At 31.9% G+C, this 22,389-nt stretch overlaps 1 protein-coding gene across 1 annotated transcript in view; it reads right to left on the reverse strand.

Moving 5' to 3' along the window:
- Positions 1-14,007: 14,007 nt before the first annotated feature.
- The window catches only part of LOC140438220 (uncharacterized), a 35,711-nt gene continuing 27,329 nt past the window's right edge, over positions 14,008-22,389 (reverse strand). The window contains exon 2 of the mRNA XM_072527926.1: positions 14,008-14,326. The gene's annotated coding sequence lies outside the window, so the exon portion shown is untranslated. The remainder of the gene's footprint in view (positions 14,327-22,389) is intronic.

Consider the following 22,389-nt stretch of genomic DNA (forward strand, 5'->3'; position numbering starts at 1 on the left):
AATCATCTGGTCATGATAAACAATATCGCTGTTCTAGATAAATTTGTGTATTTGGGCTCATTAATAACCAACAAAGGAGGCTGTACTGAAGAAATAAAGCGGCGGTCAGCAATCGCAAAAAGCGCTATAGCAAAATTAACAAAAATTTGGAAAAGCCATGAAATAACTACCGATACAAAAATGAGACTAGTAAGAAGTCTAGTTTTTCCAGTTTTTACTTATGCATCGGAATGCTGGACCCTTACTGAGAAAGACAAAAAGAACATAGATGTATTTGAGATGTACTGCTGGAGACGAATGCTGAGAATACCATGGGTGGCCCGAAGAACAAATGAATCCATACTGGACCAGCTAAACATAAAGAAAAGACTAAGAACACAAATATCAGAACAAATAATAAGCTATTTTGGACATGTGCTGCGAAGAAATGGTCTTCAAAAAATTTACAATCCACGGAGAAGTAGAAGGCAAAAGAAATAGAGGTAGATCTCGCACACGATACACGGACCGTATTGTTGCTACCATTGGCGCTCCATTGTCAGAATGTGCTAGAATGGCAGAAGATAGAAAAACGTGGAGGAACATTGGGAAATTTAGCTAATAGCTTCATGATATCACGATACCTGCATCAGGTTAACGACTAAGAAGAAGTTCTTGGTAAATTTTTCCAAGAAAGGATAAGTGGTTTCACCAGTGTTTTTCTCAATTCCTCAAGAAAAAAAAAACGGTTTAAATACGTGGGTCATATTGACCGGAACGTAGTATAGGTAACAATTTAATTTTTATCAAAAAAATTAGGAAGTTAATTTTTTATCTCGAATGCAATTGAAAGACCTCATATTAGGTAATAAAGTCACGAAACACCAAAACGTTACACCGCGTAATAATTTGCAAAATAATAAATTTTTTTTGGGTCAAATAGACCCGATCAGGACAGCAGGGTTAAACGTTTTCGTGAACTTTTACATCTAAGCCCTTTATTCAGTATAATTATTTAAAAAATGTGTGTTTATAAGAAGATATAAAGCGATATGTCTCTATCGATCCAACATACCGAGGTCACCAGTAATGTGTAAATGTCTTACGTCACCGCTGGAGTGTTAATTTAAAACCTCCAATTTTCAACTTTAACCCTTTGGGACTCAGTGTGACTTATAGATCGCAGCGACAGTTTCAATTTGCCTGATGTTCCAAATAAGTCCCGTTTTACATTATATTCTTCGATATCGGAGTTTATCGACTACACTGCACATGTTTCTCTACTAAAGTGATATTGGCAACGTTGGATGGCTCAGTTCGTTCGTAAGTATGACGCAGTCAACACGTGGTTCTTACTTTTCGACGTTTTTACAGTTAAAACAACTTGTTTTCGACACAATCGTAAGGTAAGTTTGTTGTTTAGTGTATGTAATTATTCTACGCGTTAATCTGAGATTCGTTTACTTTTGTAAATTGGCAAATTTACATCAGAAATCACATGGGATTTATGTGTCCCACTGGGTTTGTTGGACGGGCCTTTTATATCCCATTGGATTTTTCAGCATGTCAAGAAAAAGAAAGCTTACTCAAAAGGAATTGCAAGAACTGGCTGATAATATAAGCGACATATCTTCATGCGATGACATAGATGCAGAATCTAATATATCTTCAGAAGACGACGAAGAAGATCCATTCTACGACAGTGATCATTCTTCTGATGAGTCGTATATGGCATCAGATGATTGTTCTGACAATGAAGAAGAACACACTCGCTCATCAGATGGATCAAATACGTCTTCATTTGATTCTCCCGAAAATGAAGAAGACGAGAATACTTGCTTGCCAGATGGGGAAGATTTAATTGAAGGTAAGAAAGCCATTATCAAAATAAAAAGAAAAGAGAACTCCCTATGGTATGGACATCAGTCGCAGCTGATCATAAACCGAGATTTGCTGTTCCTCCTGAAATACCTTGTGTAGTTGATGAATCAATTAATATGAATTCGTCACGTCTAGAAATTTTCTTGGAAGTATTCCCTCGAAGTTTATTTATTTTTATTGCGGATTGTACAAACGAGAGAATTAAAATGTATAATCGCAAGGAAGGAAAGTCTGAACCGCTTACTGATGCTAGTGAAGTAATGATTACTATTGGTTGTAGTCTAATAATGTGCTACAATAGAGTGCCTAAACTAAGACATTATTGGTCTTCGCATCCATCTGTCGGAAATAAAACGATAAGTACTGATAAGTATAAAATATCAAAAAACAGATGTTTATTCATTCTCTCCAAACTTTACTTCAATGGTTCAAAGAAACCCGAAGATTGCAGTAAGATATATTATGTAGAAGAACTGCTCTCCTGTTTCAAGTTCACATTTCAGAAGTATCGAACCGATAGTATTAGACAATCAATCGACGAGAGTATGGTGAAGTTCAAAGATCGGTCGTCCCTAAAACAATACGTACCTCTAAAACCAGTGAAAATGGGTATAAAACTATGGTGCAGGTGTGATTGTAAGACAGTATACACATATGATTTTAACGTTTACTCTGGAAAGGAAGTTGAACAAGCTGATGGAACTCTAGGTAAAAGAGTAGTAAAAATGCTATGTGAATCGATACGTATTGATAATGTTGTTGTGGCTTTTGACAGGTTTTTTACCTCAGTACGTCTAGTGGCCACTATTAAACTCGCTGTAGTTAGTACAGCCATTACAAATAGACAGAACATACCTAAAGAGTTCTCTATAAAAAGCAAAATGAACATGGGAGACCCTGTATTTCTAACAAATGAGTTCCAAACCATAGCCACAAAATGGCAAGATACCAAACAAGTATCCTTGTTGAGTAACTGTCATAAGAGTAGTTGAGTAACAACTATTGAAAGGAAAAATAAAAGTGGGACCAAAGTGGACGTTCCTTTTCCTGCTGCTGTTGCTTTATACAACGAAATTATGGGTGGTGTGGACCTGGCTGACCAAATGAGTGGAGTGTATGAAATGGACAGACGATCCTGTAAATGGTGAAAAAAAATTTTCTGCCGATTGCTTATGGTGTCAGTGGTAAATAGTTGGGTAATATATAATGATTTACATCTGCTGAAACTGCTAAGAGACGGCGTTGTGTTGGTTGCTCAAGAATGAGTAAAGAAAGAAGAACCACAACCATCTGCACAATGTGCGATGTAGGTTTGTGTAAACATTGTTTCACATTATATCACACATATTAAGTTACATGAAAGTATTTTTATGCATATTTTTGTAAATATTTCTGAAATAAAGTGTTCATTTATTTGTGGCCGTAATCTTCCAATATACCCTACGGGACATAATAATCCCAACAAACATTCCCATTGGGACATATATATTTCACTATTTTTTTGTTTTTTATGTAAAAATTTGGTTTGGTACACTTTAAAAACCTTCTATGGTTACCAGTACAAAGAAATAATTAAAGTTGAGATCGTAACAACACAAAAAAAATTGGGTCCCCTAGGGTTAATTTGGTTTGATAAAGTGTTTGTTCGCACTTTTTAATCAAAATATTTAAAATATATGTTATTTTTGTTTACGCTTATTCAGTTTACGCCATATTCCTGAACTAGCAAAACATACTGATGTTTGGATTCCTGATAGACATAATCTGAGGTTCCATTTTTTCCCCGGAAAAAGTTTTGCCAAGTTTATATAGCAATATATTTTTTAATAGATCCTAATAATTTAATCCATATCCTATTTTAAATAATTTAACTTATGTTACATTAATTTTCTCATCTAGTGTAAGAAATATTCGTTATTTAATGTAATACTGGAACTTAACATTTTTATTATATTGGTAATTTTAAAATATAAGGTATTATCGTTACAACAATCATGCCAAATTTTTTTCAAGATACTTATCTTCACACAAAAAAATAATAACCAAAATATTTACTTACAATACATATTCGACTGGGTCCGCTGCATCTCACTGAATGCATTTTTAATTTCCAACCGCCAAAGCAAAAAAGCGCTTGTAAAGGAATAAATCAGCATAGGCAAAAATCTCACAATGTCCATTGGTTTGGAAGTAATTCCTGTTCTTCCGCGTATCAAAACTCGATTGAAAGAGATCTTGCATCCCATTCTTTCATTCTTTGACCTTACCCCATGCAACTTGTAAAACCGAACCGATTCAAACCATCTGCCGCATACAAAAACTCGACAAAATTATGTTAATTATCCTGCACCTTAAAATAATGGAAACTTTAATCCTTATCCAAGCATGACAGCAAGGATGAGTCCTATTACAATTTTTTTGAAGTGAAAAAAATTAACGGAAATGTGACTGGTAATAACGGAAGTATATTACCTATGAATTTGACAAAATGTTTGACTTATAAAATCGTTCTCTTTTTACAAAAGGGATGTAATGAACTAATGTAGATATAATGTAAACCAATTAAGAAATTAAAGAACAAAAATTATTGATTTAATGCTAATAAAATAGTCTTTCTTTATCGTAGGCTAAGTTCCTTATAAACATTTTTACTGATTTTTTTTGATTATTTAATGCCGTCTTATAACTGATTTTTCACAAATACACAATAAAATAAAAACGTCATGGTTTTTTAAATGAGACTGAATAAGTATTGAATAAAAAGTATTTAAATCAAAATGGCCTAAGAATGTTTAAACAAAGTTAATTTAAAGCAAACAAAATAAATGTACTAACATAAAAGCTGAAATGGTATTTAAAGCAAAAAGCATAAGGCTCTATCCCTTTCTTTTGCGATGGAAATAAGTTTGTTTACTACTCGTTCCTTAAGAGTTATTTCTAAGAATTAAGCTTCACGACCTGTGTAGATGTTGCACTCGAAGGCATATTCAATAAACAAGTCTGACCTAAATCACATTTTGATTATTTTTTTACTAGTTTTAGCGGCATATACTGTTTAATTGACGATAGACCTTTGAATTTCTATGCCTATGGAATCAAAATATCCCAACAAAGTGGAATAATTCAATAACTGTAGTCTTACACAAGAGGGGAGATATAGCAGACCTGGAAAGATACAGACCAATCAGTCTCCTTAACCATCTTTATAAATTATACACCCGAATAATAACGAACAGATTAGAGACAAAGCTGGATTTTTACCAACATCGGGAACAAGCCGGTTTCCGCCCTAATTACGGCACAAACGATCACCTGCAGTGCCTAAAACCCTGATAGAAAAAACTAACGAATATAACCGTCCCTTGGCATTGATATTTGTAGACTTTAAAAAGGCGTTTGATACAGTGGAACTACCGTCCATCTTAAGAGCACTACAAGATTGCAGGGTCGACCACAGATATTGTAATATAGTTAAAAATATATATAAAAATGCCACAACAACCGTAAGTCGACATTCAGCAACTAATAAAATAAAGATAAAAAGGGGAGTCAGGCAAGGTGATACCATGCCACCAAAGCTGTTCATTACCGTTCTTGAGTATGCATTAAAAAGACTAACATGGCAACAGAAAGGAATATCCATCGATGGAGAAAGATTAAACCATCTACGTTTTCGGACGATATCGTGCTTCTGTCAGATAATCTGGGAGAGATCAAAGACATGCTCCAAGAACTGAATGACATACTACAAGAAACTGGTCTGGAGATAAATTTCGAGAAAACCAAAATGATGACCAATATGGTTCCCAGCGAAGAGATACAGATCAATAACAACAAGGTAGAATTAATCGATAAATACACATACTTGGGTCATGAAATTAGAATAACCAGAGACAACCAAACCTGCGAGCTAAATAGACGAATCATGTTGGGATGGGCGGCATATGGAAGTATGAGAGACATTTTTAAAACAAATACCCCAATTCACCTGACAAGAAAGGCATTTAAGCAATGCATCTTACCAGTCTTGACCTACGGAGCAGAGACCCTAACTTTAACGAAAGCTACTGCCGAAAAACTGAGGGTAACACAAAGACGAATGCAAAAATCAATGCTGGGCCTGACCTTGAACGATCGCGTGAGAAATGAGGAGATACGCCGAACTGGCGTAGACGATATTATACTGCGAATCAATAAACAAAAGTGGAGGTAGGCTGGACATGTTGCTAGAATGGAAGACGGAAGATGGACGAAGAGATTATTGGAGTGGAGACCAAGAGCTGACAAGCGAAGTCGAGGCAGACCACCCACCCGATGGACCGACGACCTAAAGAGAATAGAAACAAACTGGATTGCAGCAGCTAGAGATAGAGAGAACTGGAGACCTTCGGAGGAGGCCTATATCCAACAATGGATGTGAAAACGGGGCTGGATGATGATGATGATGATGACTGTTTAAGTGACGATATACCTTTGAATTTCGTCATGGACTTGACGATACTTTGAAAATTTCTGTCTTGTTAGTATTTTTAAAACGTATCTTTCAAGCATTCCTATGTATAATTGCATCAATGTAATAAATTGAAGTTTACGTTGGTATCCTTGGTGATACAATATACATGTTTATAAGATATAAGGTTAAATCAGTCACGGGATATAGAATTTTGAATAGAAATGTTTTCAAGTAAAGGATGAGTTGATCAATAATCATTGATTTGTAGTACACGGTTGTAGCACATAACTATTCTGCAACCAAGAACTTTTTGGGGCCCCAAAATTGACATTCTCAGACAATATTATTTAGAAGTAAAAAAATCATTTTGGACTGTATGTAAACTAGTGGTACATATATTTACCACATGAAATTTGGAACATGACTAAAGTAAGAAAAAAACTACAAACAAATGAAAAATGTTTTATCGCTCTCCAATGGCGCTACAGCCCAAATCGAGCCTTTGCCTCTTCCAAACTATGCCTCCAACCTTGCCAGTCCCGCGCCGATCTCCTCCAGGTTTTTACGTCTAGCAAATCTTACAGGTCTGCTACCAATTCATCCTCTTACCTTTTCCGTGGCCTTCTTTTTGGTCTTGCGCCCTGCATTTTACTATCTAGTGCTCTTTTTAGCATTTTTTCAGTCTCCATTCTCACAACATAACCAGCCCATCGCAGTCTCTGAAGCTGAAGGAATTCTAAGATCGCAGCTTCTTTAAACAGTCGTTAAAGTTTATGATTATATCTGGATCTTCATACTCCATTTTCGTTTTGTAAAACGAAAAATGTTTTACTTTTATCAAAGCAAAAGATAAGACAGTAAAAAATAAAAATAAATATGTTGGTAAAGCACTTGAAAGGAAAACAGTGTAACAAGCATACAAAAAAATGTTAAAAACAATAATTATAAATCTAAAACATGATTCAATACTATTGGGAACATTAGATGAGTTTAAAAAAGATAATTATGAGGCTAATATTGTTCTAAATAATTGTCCTTGTTCTAACGGATATGAAAAATTAAAAATTATAAAGGAAGCTCTATTAAGTAACCAACTGTTAATTTTAAGAGCTAGAGATTTATTAACATTGATGTTCGTAACTACTTTCTAGATTAAGCGAAAGCCTCTGACAAAGTTAGTCAAAACAACTGCTTTGAAACAATTTTCGGTAAGCTGATGATATGGTATTATCCTGGATATGGATGAATAAGCTTTAATATGGATAAAACCAAATTAATGAGCAAAAATCTCAACGTAAATTACCGTTTTCTGGTTCTGTTTACTCAACAATATCTGTTCTACTTACTCCCTAATACTACCTTAAAAATAGAAAAAAAAAACTTAATGCGAACAAAGTTTTGGGAAATCAGAATATATTTCGAAAGCTGTCTAAAATTTAGATCTCTTGTGAGAGTAATATCACTTAAATTTAATATGATTTTTTTTAACCTTTAAAATGAGAAACATTTGAATGCATTTCTTCAAATGTCATTTATGCACGTTTGCTTATCAAATGCAGATTTTCCTTTTATAAAAAATTGTTATATTCATGATATTTTATAAAAAAAAGTCTTTTATTATGACTTGTTCATTGTAAGGTTCAGTTATTATTGTTTCTTATTTATATGATGTTATTATAAGGTATAATATATGGTGAAGATTAAAAAAATGAAAATATTTCTCACAATACCTCACAATTGGCTACATTCTCGTTGCCTAAATTCGAAAAATCTGTTAATAAGAGAGGGGCAATAAATTAAATCTTAAAAACAAAAATTCAGATTAAGACTTTATTTCAAAACTTAACAATTTCACATATTATTTTGAAGTATAAATTATCACTGAGTTTATATACAATGTAACAAATAATATCAACAATTGCAAATGTACAAATTATGAACCATTTCGTTTAAAACTTAAAACATATCTACTTACAAACTTAAAAATAGTAATGCTGCTTACAAATTGGTTATAAAAATTAGTAAAATAAGAAAACTACATGTTTTTGATCATACAATTGTTAAAAACAGAAATTAAAAAATCCATCTTAATAATCATATCACATGTAAAAGAATCGTTCAAACCGGTATCTTGTGGGGTATAGTTTATATAAGGATATGGTCTATAAATTCGGCGATGATCGAATTAGGAATACCAAAAGGATTGGTAGAATTAATTAAAATGACAATGATGTAAGTCGAATGTAAAGTGCGCGTACAAGGGGATGTTTCAAAACCATTTAAAACCAACACAGGACTGCGCCAGGGAGATGCGCTATCATGCACGCTGTTCAACCTAGCGTTAGAAAAAGTTATGAGAGATTCGGGAGTGAACTTAAAAGGTACGATATAAATCCGTAGTATACAAATAATGGCATACGCTGATGATATCGTCATAATTGGAAGAACCCAAAATGAAGCAGTGGAGGCTTTCACACGTATCAAAAATGCCTCAGAAAACATCGGACTTCTGATTAACATCCAGAAAACTAAATATATGCCGGCCATATCAAGAATTCAACAAAATAACTTAGAGGTGCAACACGAAACGATAGAAATGGTAGAAGAATTCTGCTACTTAGGATCACTGGTGGACTACAAAAATAACACATACAACGAGATAAAAAAAAGAATATGCGTGGCTAACCGCTGTTATTTTGGCCTGGGCCCTCAACTAAGAGCGAGAAGTATGTCAATAGCAACAAAGTGCAAACTTTATAAAACAATAATACGCCCAGTGCTCACATACGAATCGGAAACATGGGCAATGACGACCCGAGATGAAGAGTTACTGCGAGTCTTTGAAAGAAAAGTATTGAGGACCATATATGGCGGAGTAAGCGAACAGGGTCTGTGGAGAAGGCGATATAACTTTGAACTCTATAGACTTTTTGGTGATGCAGATATTGTGAAGACCATCAAAATAAACCGCCTAAGGTGGGTGGGCCACGTTATGCGGATGGATGAGAGTAATCCCACTAAAATAACTATGCTAAACAGGCCGGTCGGAAGAAGAAGAAGAAGGGGGCGACATGTACAGGAAGATCTGAGGGAGATTGGAGTGAGGGGCTGGAGAAGACAGACACTCGATAGGGAAGGATGGAAGAATGTTTTGAAGCAGGTCAAGGCTCACGAAGGTCTGTAGCGCCAACTGATGATGATGATGGTCTATAAAAGAAATCAAGCATTTGGACAATTAAAGTGTCAGAGACGCCTTAATGAGAAGATATATTAATAGCTGAATCCCAAACGACCAATATGATGTCTAGCAAACGTTCCACCTTCCTTTTTATATTTACGTTTTGACCATTCGTTTTTGTTTTAGAAAAGATAATAAAAAATTTCAATAGGCAGTTACATAGAAGAAAACATAAACTGTAATTCAAGTTAAAGTTGAGATGAGTTTTAATGTGAGGAAACACAAATTACTTGGAAACTTGAGATTTGACTTGCTTTGAAGCTTTCCTAAATCATTCGGTTAGGTTCCTTAGTAGTACTTTGCCTAAGTAAATTTAATGCATTACTCAGTATGAACAGAATGGTGAAAACTCATTTCCAATGCAGATAGAAACCCGGTTATTCTTCCATATGTTTTACTTTTATTCGAAAGTTATTATGCAAGAGACACTAAATCTATATTAATACACAACTGTAGCATGCCGACGATACCGTGGCAATGGCTAGAATATTGAGGGCCTATAGAAACTTCTTCATTATAGATTAAAAATGAACGTGGAATAATGAAATAATTTATTTTCTCCCAGAAATCAAGTAATAAGGCTTATTTTATTATTGTCAAACAAAACATCGAGCGTGTACTCCAATATAAATAAAGAAAGACAAGACATGGTTTCGACAACCAAGGATTTCTACTTTTTGGTTTTAATCTTGGATGGCGCCGTGGCTTCCTTATGAAGTTATTTTATTATTACTTCCTCTGTTATGGAACAGATTTGTTTTCACGTTCAGTTATTCACTTCTTTATTTATCTTTATTTACTCTTTATGACTATAAGAAACAAGTTCACGAAAGGTTTCTGTCTAGATGATATGTCGTGAAATGCAATTTTAGATTCCCCATGTTGGTCTTTTCATCGTCTGTTTTGTCTTGTAAATTGCAGAAGGCACAGATTTAATAAAACATCTGAATTTTGGTTTCAACAAGTGACAACCAAGGAATTTTCGGATTTCTACTTTTTAGTTATAAATAATAATATGTATCTTCTAATTGAAATAAATGAACTGTTTACAACGGAACTAAAAATAAGAATTAACCTAAATACACCACAAAATACTCATTTCGAGATGTAATATGTTTAGTACAAAGTATAGTACTTTAATAGCTTACAAAAGCTATAAAAAAGGTAAAGTTATCGAGAAATGGATATTAAATAAATCTTAACTAGGTCGAGTTATAAAGGAAGAAGTATTGACAGGACTGTCAAAAATGACAGATTTGTTGGTCTGTTTTAACAATTCCAGGAAAACTTCAAATTGGAACAAAACGAACTTCCTATTGCCGCAATTTTAGAGGTTTTTAAATTTCCTATTTGTCAACTTTTTGCAAAATATTATTGACAATTTTTATATATAGGTATATATAATTTTATTTTGTGAGATTGAAGAAATTGCTATTTACCACGTGGTTGTATACGATTTATAAACATGTACCTACTTACATAAAAAATTGTATGAACAAAAACAAACTCACAAATTTGGTACATAATATACATCCACTAATTTTTATAACGAAGCAAAATATTTAAAGTAAAAGGGCCTTACATAAAAAGAAATTTTAGTATTAATTGTAAAAAAATTAGTTATTGTTTCAATACTCTTATTTGTTTTTAAGTACTAAATATTAAGAATTCTCTGCCCTTTTACTCTATTTTATATCTTAAATAACTAACATACTTATCGTATAATATTTTACACTATATAAAATTTTTAAAATTGATTACTTATTTTAAAATATGCCAGTTTTTATAATTAACTAGGTACTAATAAATAATTAGAATGCATTTGATCTATATCTTTTATAAGTACAAAATAATGTGACAGATTTCAATATAAAAACAAATTTAATAATACAACCATTATAATATTTCTAAATTATCAAAACACAAAATATAAATTATAACTTATTTTAACTGTGATTGTCTACAACGCGTAATCTTATATACTAAAACGCTAAGCCCTTTTCTTGTCCACCACTTTACTCAAAAACCATATTAGATAATTAAAATATTTTTTCGGAATATTATTAGTATTACGTATGAGATTGTCAAGATATACTTTTGGTACAAAAATTCACTTCCGGTTTTGAGATGACCGGAAGTCAAAATTTACTTTAAGTTTTAGACCCCACAATGTATATATGGATCGAAATCTTATATACTAAAACGCTAAGCCCTTTTCTTGTCTACCACTTTACTCAAAAACCATATTAGATAATTAAAATATTTTTTCGGAATATTATTAGTATTACGTATGAAATTGTCAAGATATACTTTTGGTACAAAAATTCACTTCCGGTTTTGAGATGACCGGAAGTTAAAATTTACTTTAAGTTTTAGACCCCACAATGTATATATGAATCGAAAGGTCTCGTCGAGACGAATCTAAATATGTACTTCCGGTTGCGATCCGACACCGGAAGTGACCCGAAACGCGCATAAAACGTCAAGATAGAGCAAATCTGACACCGGATTCGTGATCAGCATGCAAAATTAACTGCTAAATGATATCCATGTCGACATTTGATGAACTAAAAATTGCATTCCGGTTTTGAGGTCGACTTCCGGTTTCGTTTTTATTAGTCAAATCAATAGATAATTCAACGTAGAGTTCAAAAATGTAAGTTCACGAAATTATCATTTATAGTTTTTGAGTTATTGATAAAAATATTTTTACTTCCGGTCATTGTATATATTGTATATTTTTCTCGCAAAATAAAAATTTCATTTAAAAAACTCGATGTCGAGTTGGTCCGCTAGTGAGTCCTAATACAATACCATTGGGTATGTATATTAGCCCAGGAAAATAGGAAAATAAGCTCTTTTTGTTACACTGATCCTGCCAGGCAAGTGACAGTTGTTTTGAGTAGTATGGACCTCTGTTACAAAAACCTATAGTCCATAAACCTATAGCTTCCTCCTGTCGATTTTTTGGGTTTAATTAGTTAATATCAAATTAATGTCAAAATCGGTAGGTAAATGTTCGCTTTTTTCGTCTATCAGCAAAAAGTGAAGCGTTTGAAACAAATGGAAGACTAAGAAGATTGTAAAAACGTAATAAAAAAAACGTGAAGTCATATAAAAACCTTAAAAATAGCGATTTTTAAATGTTTATATCTTATAGAGAAAGTTGCAAAATTTTGTTTTTTATGAATGTTAAAAACTTTTTTAAAAATAAACTTGAATGTTCGGGTCTTGTAGTGCTAACATATGATCAAAATTTCAGACAAAATTTTTTTGCAAGATTTTGGAAGATTCTGAAAGAAGAAAATTTATTGTATTAATACCATTAAAAAAAAAAGAAAACATTATTAAAAATTGCAAAATAATTTTGCAAAACCATATCAATTTTTGGCTTAGAAACTTTTAGAATAACTTTTTAACCATTGCATGCAAAATAATTATTTTTTCATATTTAGAAAACCTGCAAAAGTTCTCATAGGACAATTTGGGATGAAGTTAGTCCTTTTTTTTTTTAATTGGTAGCAGATTTGTTTACAATAATTAAGAGATATTATTGGCGTAATTTAAAAGAACATACTTTAAAGTTTTAATGTTCAAAATTCAAAAAAGATTTCCCTTTAATGAAATCGTTCACAAAAGCTTTTCAAAAACGGCCGGCTTTGAAACTTGCAGGAGGAGTTGTGGGGAAAGGAGCTGTTAACTAAGTATCTGGTTCTTGTTTATGGATTTCTACGTTTCTTTTTTTTAATTTGTATGTATTTTTTGTAAAAATTATAAATATGAATTATTTACATAATTAAATTTTTATAGTATTAACGAAATAGTATGGCAAGTGTACACCAGATCTCTAAATTCGGAACACAACAAAGCAAAAGTAGCAAAAATATATGATAAGGAAAGGAGAAACCGAATATTAGTGCAGTGACTAGTGAACAGTGTAGTATTGTCCAAGGGGTTAGGTGACTGAGATACAGGAAGCCCTGAAAAAGACGACAAAGAGGATGTTGAAAGCTCGACGCAGTAATAATCGAAGCGGTTCATCTTGGAAGCCTGGTGAGTTTAATATTAATATTTATAATAATATTGATCATAGTTTAAGATTTAATGTATGTATATATAAATATATATATATATATATATATATATACATATATATATATATATATATATATATATATATATATATTATTATATATTATATATATATATATATTATTATATATTATATATATATATATTACCGAAATAATTTATAATAAGCTAGATACAATATATTTAAATACTAATACAACATAATATGTATTGGAACATATGCATAAATCATCAATTTCTTTTAAAGTATAGTCTAAATTATATACTTAACTTATAATATTAACTGTACAAAAATTGCATATGTTTGTACAGATTATAATGCATTATTGAACACATTATAATACATTATTCTAAGAACCGTGAATTAAAATAGTATTTAAGAAATTAGAACAAAATATTGAAATGTTCTTTTACATAATTATAAATAGACATCAAATATTTCAAGGTCGAATAAAAATTCTTTTTTTATTCGAATTTGTTTCTGGCTCAAACATTTTATACAGTGTAAAATTTAATAAATATTTAAATTTATAATTTTTTATCAAAAATAATTTTGTATAAATAATTCGTGGTAAAGATAGGGTCATGTATTTTCAAGGACTAGATTACGAAGACCCTGTTTACCTATTAGAGTAACACACGAAGGGCTAGTCTTGAGATCAATATACACTGGCGACAATTATCTGAAACAAAAAAAAAATATTTAAATATATAAAAAATGATTTAATAATAATAAATAATAACAGTTATAATTTAGGATTTGTGATTTATGATTTAGTAAATAATAATAGTTATAATTAAGGACATTTTTATCTGAAATACGTAACCTACAGCGATTTGTTGGTTAGTAGTGACAGTTTCGTGTATTGTGAACGTGAACATCAGACTGCTTTATTAAATGGACCCGTTTGCTGTGAATCTCAGTTAGATCTTAAAATATCAACTGAGTTGGTAGCGGCATAATTTTTAATTTAATAAAGAAAGGTCGACAGTGTTTTAGAAAACTAACCCCTGCTAAAATTCTGATAGATCTCTTTTGAACTCTAATAATTTTAAGTACATTGGTTGAATTGCCCCATATCATTAATCCATAGTTTAGGTGAGAGTGAAATAAAGAAAAATATGTTATTTGTAATGTCTTAAAGTTGCCAACCCTTGCTAGTTGGCAAATAACAAATTATGAACTTGATAGCTTTTTCTTTAGTTGTGAGATATGAGCTGACCAGTTCAGTCGATTATCAATGGTTATTCCAAATAGTTTAACAGTCTCTTTGTTATCTAGATCGTTATGTAAATTACTTGCAGATATAACCAAATTTTGCGTTTTGTCAGAGTTAAGTTTTAGTTTGTTTGCAGAAAACCTTGTGGTAGATTTAGTACAAACTTCCTCATAAGACATTTTTAAATCATCATTATTTTTTCCTGATATAACGTATGTCATATCATCTGCGAATGGTGTGGATTTGTACGGAGATATGAATTTAGGCAAATCGTTGACATAAATAATAAACAAAATAGGTTCTAAGACCAAACTCTGTGGGACTGTTTTACAGACTGTGTGAAACGCAGTCAAAGAGAAATTGCTATGAGATTGCCGCGTTTAAGCTCCTTAATCACCTCGCTCACAACATTAAACACCGCGTTCGTAGTAGAACGAGCACGTCTGAATCCATAGTGTGAGTTGCTAAAGTAATTATTTGACTCAAAATAGGAATAAAACTTGATCGATAACCTTTTCAATCACTTTCCCAAAAGTAAAAATGATGCTTATGGGTCTGTAATTGTCAGTTTTTAAAAAATAACCTTCTTTGTAGATACATAGGTAGTACTTTTGAGTATTTTAGTATTTCCTTAAATACTCCAGTTGATAGAATGAAATTAATAAGATAAGTGAAAGGTTTATTTGGTGAGTTTCTTTTAAAATTTTGCTATTAATTTCGTGAACGTTTCTACAATTAGAATTACTAAGAGACTTTATTATTCGAGAGACCTCTACTTCCACAACGGGATAAAAAAAGGACATGCTCTCGGAGAAGGATAATTTCTATAATTAAAGAGGACATCGGCGTTAATAGTGGGAAGAGATGTAATTATATTCTCTGCAATACTATTAAAAAATTTATTTATTTCGTCTGGAGGTAGATCAGGTTATACCTAACTGGATCTTGTATTGTTATTTTTGAAATTTACTATTTTTCAGCAGACTCTAGGTTTATTATTAGAATAAGTAATAAAGTTACAGTAAGCTGACCTTTTAGCATTTTGTAATTGCCGATTATATTCAAATTTTTGTTGTTTATATAATTGAACAAATCGGAATCCGTAGTGGCATCTGCAATGTGTTTAATAAGATAAAGACCTTAATTCATTATTAAACCATTTTTATTGGAATTATTGATTCTTTTATTATTATGATGAACGATTTTTTATATACTGATTACACACAATAACGTCTAGGTTATGTTCGACATTGAATGCCATAATATGTTTTTGCACTATCTAAGTTAATCTGTTAGCGTACTCTGATAACTGAGGATTAGAAAGAGACAGTGGCAACTTAAAATTCACTGTTATGTCAATTAGTTCATCCTTTTTAGTTTATTTAATTTCACCGGTAAAACTGTGACTTGACTATCGGACGCCATCTTGTAAACTGAAGGACAATCTATATTCTGAGAAGCATTAGATCCAAGGTGAAATCAATTATAGGGGTAAATATGCAATGTGAATTGCATATTTACCCCTGTTTCAAGTTATTAGTGTCGATGCATACTAGCCCAGGGGGACCGTAGCTTTACATGCCCGCTGAAGGACGCTGACGGTTCGTGTCATTTTAGTAGTGAAAATGTAATTGTTGGTGCTGAGAATTAGAATCGTGCGCCCTATCTTAGAAAGCCAATATCTTTTTATCAGTCGTATAGTCAGTATATGATGATGATTCTTTAAGAACTTAATGTGTCATATCCCTATATCAACGTCCTGTATATATGCAATGCAAAACACGGACAAAAAGATAATGCAACGACGAAATAGGTACAAGTGACAAAAAAACTAGCAAATGTTATAAGAAAGAAATCCTATAAGAAAATTCCTTGTCCAAGGGTCTCCAAAAATGATAAGAGACAATTATCCATCTACCTTTAAATAAAATGCTACAATGTTGATATTAACATCGACATATATTTATTAGATGAAATAAGTAAAATATAAATTAGGTGTTAAATTTGTTTAGAAGACTAAGGTGAAATGAAAGTCAACCAAATTATTATAAGAATATTAATTAAAAAAATTATGAAAACGATTTAAAGAATACAGGAAATTGATAAAACAAAAAGGATGTTGGATTTAATTGGAATGAGTGGAAAAGTCTAGACTGCACAAATTACCAGATTAACACAAAGAATACTTCTAGTGTATATATATCTAGTGGTCTGACAAGTAACCGTCTTTGAAGATTAGGGAGCTGCAATCTCAAAATATATAACTGGTTCTAGAAAGTCTAATCTTTTTACGCATATATGTAACATTTTAGTGTAACGCAGCTATCAATCTATCATTAAACAATATTATTTAATAAATTAAACAAGAAAGGAAACAAAATAAAAGCTGGATAAATATTATGTGACTAATGCTCCTTCACCTTCGTGCAAGCCATCCTGCAGGGAAACATATTTGGTAGGCGAGGTCCAGAAAGAAGGAACACATCCTGGTTAAAGGACAGAATCTGGATTTATATAAAAAATGTACAGCTTTTCTAGGTTGCTTCAGATAAGATAAAGTTTGCTATGATGATCGCCAACATTCACACAGACACAAATCAAGAATAAGAATGTTAGACTACACTGTTAAATTTTGGTTCCATGAATTTCTTAGTGACCGTATATCTATATTGAATGAACCACGTACTGGATGACCTTCCGACGTAGTTACACCAAAACTATAAAGAAGCTACATGAAATGGTTTAAGCTGAGCCGAAAGTGAATGTGTGTGAATTGCCAGATGCCACAATAATTAGTAAACAGCTCACTAGTCCTATTTTAAACCAAGTTTAGGATACAAAAAAATTCTCATGTCGATGAGTGCCGAGTTTGCTGACCATTGAATAAAAAGTGATCATGTGACCACTTCTCACCAGTGTTTGGACCATATGAAGCGCAATTCCTCGGACTTTTGGTCGATTAGTAACAGTTGATGACACCAGGATCCACTACTATATACCAGAGAACAGAACAAACGCACGACAGTGGACTGAAGCCGGCTAAAGTATTTCGAAGCGTCCAAATGGCTCAATGGGCCGGAGAGGTTATGGTCAGTGTATTTTTAAGTGGCAACGGCTTTTCAATTAATTATGTTGATAAAGGTGATACTATCAATAGTCAATATTATTGTGCATTATTTAACAAATTAAAGCAGAAACTGAGTGAAAAAATGCAGAACTGATTGAAAAACCGCCCCATATGCAAAAGAAAAAAGTGTTGTTTCTCCAAGACGGGCTTACAAGAGCCTTATGACAATGGCAAAAATTCATGAGTTGGGCTTCAAATTGCTTTCTTGTCGGACTTTTCTCCTGATTTGATCCCTTCTGATTATTATTATGTGTTACCAAATCTGAAAAGAACGTATAGCAGAACATCAAAAGGCTTTCAATAGTAGAAAAACGGATTCTACACGCGCACTTCATCTTTTATATCATAATCGTTTTTTTAATCACAAATTTCAAATTCTTCACATCCAAAATAAAGGCCTTAAGCTAAGAGAAAAAAGTAATACAATGCTACATAAAAGCTTCGCTTAAAAAAGTTGGTAAAAATAAATAAGTCGTCAAAATATCATCAATAAACCAAGATATTCAAAGATGCACTGAGGAAGTATACATGCAGATCATAAACCGGTAATGGTTATAAAAAAAATTAGATTTTTTATTTTTTAATGATTTGTGTGCTAATGATTTTAATTAATTTACATTAAATACAGTTTCATGATTGGCTATAAAATATCATATTAACTATGAGATTAATTGAAACAAGTTCACAAGAGACGTGAGGTAGTTAATCAATATTAATTAATAATCCAATAGCATATAGACAGACAAAAATATAAAAAAATTCCGAGCAAAATTGAATACGTATAAGTTAACCTGCCTCAAATTCATGCGAATTTTGCATAAAATTCATGGTGATGTGCTTTATATCATACGTCTATCTAGTCGGTGGCCGTCTTCTGCTTCAATATGCCTCTTACAAAGTAAAACCAAAAACGCACAAAAAAAAAAGAGTGAATAACTAACGAACTCATGAAGTCTATAGTAGGAAGGTGTATAAAATATATAAAGAAAAACGAAGGGACAAAATATCAAAATACAACTATAGAATTAGATTTAACTTTAACAATATATACAAAAACTAACTTATTTTTTTTTACAAACAGGCCCAAAAAAATTATTTTTTTTTAAATTATGAAATACTATTGAAATGTCAATAAACTTATTATAAACTTCAATTGTGGCTTATTCCCATTAAAATAGTAATTACTTTAAGATGCCACAAGAAAATAGCTTCATTACCAAATACTGTTACAAAAATTTCCAATTATTGAAAACAATTTCCGATGTCCATAATACGATATCAGTAACATATGATAAATATGAAGAATTAGAATTAAAACCAGTAAGATTAAGATCATTTTTACCGATCATATAAATATATCCGTCTATATCCGTATATATATAACGTCATATTTTATTGCAAACAACACAAATAAACCGTTATATTTTTAATTGTACAAATTGAAAAAGAGAGAATTTAATACATTAAAGAAACAATGTTTTTCTCTTTTTTTTTTTAATAAATTTCTTACTGCATATTTAATGATCGATTAACGACAGTTTATCTCTGTTTTTACATGTTTTTTACTCTGTTGTTGCTGTTATAAAAAAAGACAGATTATATATTCCTTAATAACCTCCTCCTCAACAACAGCATAAAGCAGACATCGTTTTTGCAGAATCCAAATCGATGAAGAATGTAGACAACTTCCGTTCTTCAAATTGAAAAAAATTACGAACCGAATGGATAGACAACCCACTGATGAACATGTTGGAAGAAGAAGCAGTGAAATAAAAACGCTGGCGACACAACAACAATATATCAAGTGGGATATTTATCTGGAAGTCAAGTGATTGCCCCCGATGCTTCAACGGTGATGTAAATTGTCTACTACTAGTAGTAGTAAGTAAACTTAAGCTCCTAAGCATTACTGCTCAGTGGCGGAGAGAAACTGTTTTTTCGATAAAAAAAAATGATTGTTTGCACTTAACGTTTTTCCTGATCTAATATTGGAGCATATTTCCAGCCTACTGTGACTTTTCCAAATATGGTCGATTCAGCCCCCGCTTGTTTGCAATTTCTGATCTCTCCTTTATTTCATGGTATGTATGTAGTTGAATTTTCTCAACTGTAGGTTATCTCACAAATTTGTTAAGCTACCGTCAAAAAATATTTTGAGAATAAACCACAATAATTATTGGAAGTAAAATTGTGTTTTGTGTTTTGTCATAAAGTCAGAAAACCTTTTTCAAAAAATTAAATTATAAAAAATGATAAGGCCTGTAAAATATTAATTTTGTCAATTGGTGGAAACTGAATTCTTAAAAATTTGGACTTACTTTGTCTCGATCTTAAAGGTATCACCCATGTACACTTCTACAGCTAAAGGTCTTGAACATTATACCCTAGACTGACATCAAACTGTTGTATTTTTGGATATTGTAAGTTACGAATATAATGTCATTCTTAATTATTAATGATGTGTCCTTGATATATATCTTACTCGTGTTGGTATTTTCTTATTTCTGACTTTTTTTTTGAGTATTGGTTACTTAGAAGAAGTTTCACGCTATTTTACATGAAGTAACGATATCAAGAAGGGCCTATCAGTGTACTGCAGATTTTATACTGAGAACAACGGATAAACGAGTACGTTTCGACCTAGTTTTACTTCTAAAATGGTAGCATATGATGAAAAATTACAATGTATAATCAAAATAAGTTCATAAAAGACATCACAAACATTTTTAGTTACTAATGTACCGCAAAATATTTCTAGTGGAATGACGAATTTTACGACCAAGGGAGTGATATGTCAATAGAAGCTCCTTCTTTTTCTTCTTCTTTCTTGTATGTAAGCTTTAAAGCCCGTTTCTTCTTCAATATTAGCCTCCTAAATTGTTTAAATTATCGCACCATCTTTGTCTTGGTCTGCCAATACCTTTTATATATATATATATATATATATATATATATATATATATATATATATATATATATATATATATAAATTATGTGCAAAAGATCAATAATCACACACGCGATAGAAACGAATGTAGATATAGCAGAAAAAAAAAGTATACTTAGAATATCAGAAATATGAGCTTTGAGAATATCTGGATAAACATTATGAGACAGAATACCAAATAACCACAATATTAAACGAATAGATAGTGAGAGACTTACTTCGGATGTGACCCAAATGAACAATGTGATCGCAGGCATGAAACAAAGCGACGCATTGAGACAGCTAAAAGTGCTTTCAATAAGATGAAAGCAGTATTATGCAATAGAAAACTGGGAATAGAAATTATAATTTGGACATGCTACGTATTCTCTGCCCTTTTATATAGAGTTGAAGCCGGGACAATTAAGGACGTAACTAAAAAAACACTTGCCAGTTTAGAGATGTGGTGTTATCAAAGAATATGGAAACAAATACGGAAACAGTAAAAAAAATGAAAAAAAAAATACTCAACACTATAAATGAAAGAAAAATAATCTAATTTAGTCACATACTAAGAAATGAGAAACACTAGTTGATGCAATTGGTTATACACGGGAAAGTGAAAGGAAAAAAGAAGACCGGGGAGACGGTGCATATGCTGGTTGAAAAAAATTAAAACGATTGGAAAAACAAAAATAAAACTCTTCAGAACTGCTTCAGGCAGAGTAAAATGGGCTGTGATGATCGCCAATATCCTTAAAGGATGAGGCACACGAAGAAAAAAAAGTGAGAGAGTAGCCTGAATAGCAAGATATTTTAAGACCAACACGCAACCAGGACGACCGTTTAAAAAAAGGCGACATAGCTGGTACGAGTAGTAAACATCAAACATACGACTAAATCTTTAAGGTCGAACATGAATGGGCCTAAGGCGTAATATAAGAAAACGAAGAATTTCAAAAATAATGCTTTAATAAGAATATTTTCTTTATATTCAAATAGCTTATTCTTTATTTGGTCTTAACTAACTAAACAATTGAAATTAATGTAGACGACTTTATTATACCGCAACAATTATCTAGACAAAAAAATACTATAACAATTTTTGGTTACAGCTATTAGTGCTGTTTAACAAAGTATTTAGACTTAAATGGTTACACAAAAATTTTAAAAAGGAAAAGACAGTTAAGATTTGATTATATAGTGCGCTTCTGTATCCGGTTATACGTATTTTGGCCTAATAGGCCTCTTCAGAACGGCTTTCACAGTCACTCTGAACGTGAAAATAAATCTATTCTGTCTTAGGAAGCAACTCTAACATGGCTTCGAATGGACGCAAATAGCGACATCTGGTATAAAATCCGTAAACTAATTTTCGAAACCAAATTCAGATTTTTGCTTTAATCTGTGCCTTCTAAGAATTGCAAGGCAAAACAGACGTTGATAAAGATGTTATTAGAGACATGGGGAATC

Source organism: Diabrotica undecimpunctata, chromosome 4 (genome assembly GCF_040954645.1).
Source record: "Diabrotica undecimpunctata isolate CICGRU chromosome 4, icDiaUnde3, whole genome shotgun sequence".
In the NCBI taxonomy this organism is placed as follows: domain Eukaryota; kingdom Metazoa; phylum Arthropoda; class Insecta; order Coleoptera; family Chrysomelidae; genus Diabrotica; species Diabrotica undecimpunctata.